This window comes from Calonectris borealis, chromosome 3 (genome assembly GCF_964195595.1).
Source record: "Calonectris borealis chromosome 3, bCalBor7.hap1.2, whole genome shotgun sequence".
Lineage (NCBI taxonomy): Eukaryota > Metazoa > Chordata > Aves > Procellariiformes > Procellariidae > Calonectris > Calonectris borealis.
The window spans coordinates 100079105-100084943 of NC_134314.1; the positions used below are offsets into that span (position 1 = coordinate 100079105).

A 5839-nucleotide genomic window follows, 5' to 3' on the forward strand; every position below is an offset into this window, starting at 1 on the left:
GAGGTAACCCTGCTATCTTCCAGCCTCCAGGGGCTGTTTTGCTGCACGCCCAGCCAGCTCGGTCGTCCCTTGCTCCCTGCGCCTGCTGCCCGGCCGGGCTGACTGCCTCCTCCCCAACCGAACCAGTGTGCCGCTGCCTCCGCCAGCTCCCTGTCCCGGCAGGCTGCCCCTTGACTCGGACCAACCTGCTGCCCAGAGTAACAATAGGTAGGAAGGCGTGGAAAGGTTTTTGATGAGGAGGTTGGCATAAGAAAGCGTCACAAAAAGGAGTGGTATTCACAGGAGACCGAGGTAGGTAGAAGGTGGGAGGCTGCTTTACCTATTAGCCAGGGCCTCTGCAGGATGTGCAGAGCCAAAATGAGACAAAAATAGGAAAGAAATAGGAAATCAGAGTGGAAATAAGGGCAGATGGACCCAAACCTGAGCCTCGGGGAAGAGAGGGCAGGCTGTCGTTTATCAGGAAAGGACAAGAAGCACCACGAGCAGAAGGGCGGCACAGTCAAATCAGTAGGCAAGGAGAAGGATTTTGACGGTTAAACCGATGTGTTCTTGCATTGACAGATGCATCGCTGTCATACAGCGAGCTGTGTTTGTGTTAGGCGGCAGGTATGAGATGACTGTGCACCCTGCAATGTTGAAGTATAAACTTCTCTCTCTCTTTGTATAAAAGCTCCAAGGATATCCCAAACACAAGACCCTGCATTTCAGGTTTCTCTGTTTAGTCTGTGAACTATAATTTAATCTAATATGACAAAATATTTGTAAGCACACATTTGTTTTGTCATGTGTGTGTTTCACTTCTGATCCAAAGCAGAATTAGCATCTCGCTTGTGATGCTCTTTCTTTAAAAGAAAGAAAAAAAGGCCTCCTCTCCAGTGCTGGCCTCGTCTTTTGCTAATCTACTGCGATCAAGTTTTATGACCCAGGGTCACACTAATCCCCCGTGGTCATGTAGTTACTATAGTTTCACTGATAGAACAAGGTTTGCGCACTGCAAAGTGCTGCAGTCTCTGTTGCTGGCCGGGGTAATTCTGGACGGGCCCGGCTCCGACCTCTCGGCCTCCTTTGTAAATAGATTCGGTGACTCTCTGAACCAAGCAATGCCCCTTTTCCGCTCGTTCAGCTCTTTCTTCTTTGCTTGTACGCTTCTGGCGGGGGGGTGTGGGGGGTGTTGGTGTGGTTCTTAGTCTTAATGCGACTTTGGAGTTTGAAGTGGCATGTTAAAAAAATAAAAAGAGGGAAAGAAAAAAAAGTTTGCTCAGATTTTGTCTCCTGCTTCACAAAAAATTTGTGTTGGTATTGACTTGCAGATAAGTAATCTTCCTAGGACAAAGGTTACAGTAAAACTGTGAAACCATGTAACTAGTAAACTTTATGGATTCAGTGGATGGACTATGGGTGCAGATATCAATAGTTCAGTACTGTCTTAAAAGATCAGCTTCTGGTTTTTTTTCTTCCCAGTTAACCTCCACATACCTCAGTTTCACCGTGTGTCACATAGGAATAATGACAATTTTTACTTACTTTATAAATCACCGGTGATTCTTAGAAGACAGCATAATACCATATTAATTAGTTTGGGGCAAGGCAAGATAAAGCCTCAGAGATTCCTATCTGCTGGGCTTATCTTCTAACTAACAGATACGCTATGAGTCTGTTTGTTTTATACTTGTGAAAAGGAAAACGCCATCAAAAAGAGTGATACTGCTTACATAAATGCTGCCATGACTCTGCTGCTGACGGACTGTTATTTATTAGAAACCCATAGAACTCCTAGAGTTCAGTTTAAGTTGTGTTGATTTCTTGATCCATTTATTTAAATTTATGTTTACATTTAAATTCATTGATTCAAATTGCACTGAGAAAATAGAAAGTCTTCTCAACTGGTGTTCAATTTCCTCGTGCGCCTCTTGCCCGCGGGAGGAAGAGCTGAAGGGCTTGGCGTGGAGCAAGGCAGGAGTGATATGATGCATGACTACTTAACACGAAGGCCCCGCTCAGCGCTGGGCAGGCTTTCGGCACGTGCGCATTCCTACCCTCCACTTCTGCCCTGGGACCTGCGGAGGGGGAAACTGGGTGATACCTCCTCCTGTTTTGTCTGCCCTGCAACTGGAGGACATCGGTCTCCAGAAATGTCAGCCCGTGTCAAGCTGCTTTCAGCAGCTCCAAATTTGCTAATGGCGTTAATTTGCTTTAAATGCTTTTCCCCTTCCAGAGTCTCTGCCCTTTGTCAATGGGATGGGACCGGCCTCCTTTTCAGTTTGAAATGTGGAAACCTTTCTGCTCACTTGCCAGACGAGCTCTGTTGGATGTAGCAAATGCAGTTTGATATCTCTAGCAGACTGTCTCCTCTCTGTGTACCTTATTCTGTAAACCCTTCTCAACCTGGAGGCAAAAGCTGAAATGTCACAAAGTAGGCAGCTGCTTCTTCCTAAAACACCTGTGAGTCATTTCCCAGTGGGCATGAAGATGAAGATAACCTGGAAGGCTTGCAGGGGCAGGCTCCATTCATCACCATGTGCAGTTCCTTGCTGATCTGTTTTAACCCTCCCAGACACTTTTTTCATCAGTCTTCCAAAACATTTCAAATTTCTTGTCAGCCAGGAGGACCGTGCTGACCGCTGGATATAGGAGGAAGCTGGGGTCCAGGAACATCTGACCTGAATCTTAAACTGGCATGCCTTTAAGGTGTTTGTGAGCTTTGATTTAAGTGAATAATGATAGCTATTTTTGTTTCCAATATTGTGAAAGCAGGTACTGACACTGCACATTGGACACCTGACAGTCCACAAACTGATATTGTTGTATGTTGTCACCTCAGTGACGCAGAGTTACGTTTCAGTAATAATTGCACAACGCTAACTGTGATACAGAGATAATTGCTGAATTATTTTTAATATCTTGGAAAAAGCACCATAATTGTCCTAGTGCAACAGATGTATGCTGTTTGTCTAAAAGAAGAAGGGACCTTATAGAAAGAGATTCTGCCCTCCCTCTTTTTTTTTTTTTTTTTTTTTTTTTTTAAATATAACATCTTCTGTACTCCGGGTAAATGAAGGTGATGTATTGGTTGATGGAGAAGAAACTATTGCACGTTGTAGCGTTATATGTTCAACATGAGCTCGTGTGTAGCTTTAGAGGCAAAAGCCTATTTGCTGAGGATTAATATAATAATCCCCGCTCTTTTGTTTTAGTGTCTTGTAGCTGAGCCGTCTGCTGGAGAGAGTGAAAAGAATTTAGGCAAAAGAATGGAAAAGGCTGGATTGCTTAACCATGAAGCGGGGCCAGGCTGATATAGGATGCCGCTGCCTATTGTATCTCCAGGCTGCAGCATCAGCCCGAGGGTGAGGTAAGCTACAGTGTGCTTCACTTCATGGGGCTTGAGGGGTTCTGGTTTATAGCTGTGCTCTACCCACAGAAAATTCTCTCATGTTTCTCATATTTCTTTTCCCTATGTCCTCGTATTGTCAAACCCACCCCTGTAATTAAATAGCAGAAAAAAAACACAATTATTTTTTCTATTTTTTTCGTATATTTGAGGCTGTGGGAGTGCACTCTTGCTCATGTTTTTCAATTATTTGCCACAACCACAAAGGCTAGAGATGTATTTGTTTAGAAACAATCCATCCACACCCACCTCCCTACCCCCCAAAAGAAAGCTGAGTAGCTCACCTCATCATCTGGATGGAAGGTTTCAAGATACTCCTGGAATAACATGAGAATTACTAAAACTGGGTAACCAAAATAAGATTTGTACTCAAGTTTATGACAAAACACCTGTTGTTTGGTGTGAGGGCCCTGATAAGCAATAACGCCAATGGCTTGTAAAGCCTGCAAGATGGTTTAAAAATGTTCTTACATGAAGTCAGGTAGAAGCAGGAATATTTTTCAAAGTTTTTTTTTTTTTTTTATCTTGCATTGCGTTATTACTCTGAATGGCTACTGTGCACAAAAACTGAACTAAAAGCTTTGTGGTTTGTCCAAATGTTTTCACTTAACTCTTTGTTAAATAGTTATTTGGTATTTAGTTCCTCTCATAACTTGGTACCCTTTGCTAATGCACTCAGGAGGATGTGTATCAACAGAGTAAGTGCATTATAAGCCTATTAATTGTTTATTTCTAAAGAGGCCTAATTTTTTCTTGATGTTTGTTTCCTAAGTAAGAATTACTGTGCTAAACAGAGTAATTGAGAATAACAGAAAATACTCTTAAGAACAAATAAAATGACAAAATGTGGACATCATTCCTCTTTAACTCTTCTGCTTTAGTCATAAACCCAAAGATACATTTAAGTTTTAACGTTTTTTAATAGTTTGTGTGTTTGGGGAATGTGTATAGTAAATCAGTTATTCAAATGAGTAAGTTAAATGACAATGGATTTGAGCTCGGCATTCCCTAAAGTCTTTTCTGTTTTAAAGCTCAGTTTAATTTTCTTCAACACTATCTGTCTTCGGAATGCATTGCAACGTGGCCTCAAATATTTTATGAAATAAGCCATGATTTTAGTTCCTAACATATATGAGCATCCCATTCCGTAACTAAATGTACTCATTTGCCACAGAAAGAGTTGCATTAAAGATTAATATCATCAATACTTTGTGCTAAAGTAAATTGCAGAAGTTTACTATTTATTTAGATCTATTTAGTTGCATTATTATTTAAGAAGGGAACATAATAGGATTATGCCAAAGTTAAGCCATACCTGTCCACACAGAAAAAAAGGTGTGTTTGTTTTTTTTTCCTCTTTGGTTTTTTTTTCCCTAAAGATTGAAGATTTATCAACAAAATAGTAAGTATTGCTATCCACTACTGAAAGATTTAATTTTTCCATCATTTGAGTGGTTTCTGGATTGAGAGACTTGCCAGATATACTGACTAAAAAAAGATTTTAAAACCCAGAAACGATTGCTGTAGCTAGCGTAGCCTTTTTCTGCACGTGGAAACTTGGGCCACTTCTGTAGCTCCACTAACAAAGACCTTCAGATAGGTTGTGATTTCCTAGATCAGCACAACTTACATCAGAATAGTTTGTCCAGCTGACAAAATGATGGTCCTACTCTAATTGGCAATGATGATTTTTCCCTGGAAAACACTCTTATTTTTTCAATGGTAGGGACTGCTAAAAGAAAGAGAGGGGGACATATTTAAAGTCTCATGCATTCTGTCAGACTAAACATAGGTTTGCAGAGAATAGTGAATCTGATGATATTCGTAAATATTCCCTTTCCCTCTCCCTTTCCGTCCTAAATTAGATTGGGTCTTGGGGAAGGGCAATGGGAAGCATGAAACACAGGAAGAAGCAACTGAACAATCCCTGAATTTAAGTAGATTTCTGACACTGCATGTGTTGTGTCTTTTTTAAAAAAAGTATCAAATCGCACATCAACAAGATATCTATCAAAATGTATTACAACAAATAAAAGAACTGTGTGATAAAAGGTAATCACAATTTACAAAGCACCTACTGTGTGGGAGGGTGAAGGAAGGGGATAAAATTTCATTGGAGATGAGGCTTGCAATTTATTTTGCAAGAATTAATATGGAAGAGTCTTAATCAGTTATGAAACATAATGAAGTTCATTAAATAACAATTGATGTTAATAAATATAAATAATCACTTATTATTGCTTTTTATCTGTATTACCTCTGAGAGTTTTCTCTAAGCATATAAACTGATCTACAAGATACAGGGTTCTTTTGCTAATTAGTTACTCAAAAACACTGCTTGTGACTCCAAACAACACGTGGACCACTTCTAGAGTGCTGTGCAGTAAATGATTACTATTGTTAGCCTCTGGGCAAGCCATGCCCTGGCATTATCACTTATTCTTTTCATAC

General features: G+C 40.6%; 1 long non-coding RNA gene across 1 annotated transcript; it reads left to right on the top strand.

Moving 5' to 3' along the window:
* The first annotated feature begins 206 nt into the window (after window positions 1-206).
* On the top strand, window positions 207-5316 carry LOC142081429 (uncharacterized). The gene is made up of 3 exons (XR_012673323.1): window positions 207-291; window positions 3195-3349; window positions 5254-5316. It is a non-coding gene; the product is annotated as an uncharacterized LOC142081429 (long non-coding RNA).
* The last annotated feature ends 523 nt before the right edge of the window (window positions 5317-5839 follow it).